Source organism: Leuresthes tenuis, unplaced genomic scaffold (assembly GCF_036924035.1).
Source record: "Leuresthes tenuis unplaced genomic scaffold, fLeuTen1.0.hap1 SCAF_18, whole genome shotgun sequence".
Classification (NCBI taxonomy): domain Eukaryota; kingdom Metazoa; phylum Chordata; class Actinopteri; order Atheriniformes; family Atherinopsidae; genus Leuresthes; species Leuresthes tenuis.
The window spans coordinates 28,826,438-28,827,731 of NW_027325372.1; positions in this window are offsets into that span (position 1 = coordinate 28,826,438).

Sequence of the window (1,294 nt, forward strand, 5' to 3'; positions counted from 1 at the left end):
GTCCATCAATAATTGCTAGAAAACATGAAAGAAACTTTTCGAAAATCAAACCGCACATGATCATAAGTGGGATAGGAGGTGTTCAGCTGCAAGGTGTGAATGTCCACCCATAATTCCTGAAAAATGGGCAAAAAAAAGGTGTGAATGCCCAACCATACATCATCAAAAGCAGGAGTGGAAGTGTTCGGCTACAAGAAGGTGTGAACGTCCAACCAAAATATGTAAAAAGAAGTTAAGAAAAGGTTAGAATATCCAACCAAACAAAATCAAAAGCGGGAGCAGAGCTGTTCGACTGCAAGTAGGTGTGAATGTCAGATCATAATTTGTAAAAAGCTGATGAGAAAGGGTGAGAATGCCCGACTATACATCATCAAATGCGGGAGCGGAGTTGTTCGGCTGTGAGTAGGTGTGAATCTCCGACCATAATTGCTGAAAAATGTGTTAGAAAAGGTAAAAATGCCGGTCCATACATCATCAAAAGCGAGAGAGGTTGTGTTCGACTGCAAGTAGGTGTGAATGTCCAGCCATAATTACTCACAAACGGGTAAGAAAAGGTAGTAGCCAGACCATATATGATCAAAACAGGGAGCGGAGGTGGTTCAGCTGCAAGAAGGTTTGAATGTCAAACTAAAGTTCAAATATATTAACAAAAGCGGGAGGAGAGGTCTTCGGATGAGAGTGGTTGAAAATTTCCAACCATAATGTATAAAATGCGGTGAAAAAAAGGGTGTGATAGAACACTAAAAGGTGGAGCGGAAGTGTTCGGCTGCAAGAAGGTGTGAATGTCCGACTATATTTGGTGAAAAGCAGGTGAAGCAAGGTCTGAATGCCCAACCTTACATCATCAAAAGCAAGATCAGAGTTGTTTGGCTGCAAGAAGGCCATAGTTTGCCAAAAGCGGGTAAGGTGCGAATGTCCGACTAAATATCAACAAAATTTGGGGTGGAGGTCTTCGGATGCAAGTGGGTGTGAATATCCCACCATACAAGTATGGTGGAGAGGAAGCTGTGAATAGCCGACCATAGTTTGGAAAAAGCGGGTAAGAAAAGGTTTGAATGCCCGAACATACACCATCAAAAGAGGGAGCGGAGGTGTTCCGCTGTACGAAGGTGTGAATGTCCAACCATACTTGGTAAAAAGCGGGTAAGAAAAGGTTAATATACCCGACTGTACACAATCAATAGCGGGAGCGGATGTGTTCGGCTACAAGAAGATGTGACAGTCCGACCATGGTTTGTAAAAAGCGGGTAAGAAAAGGTGCGAATGTCCGACAATGTATGATCAAAAGAGAGAG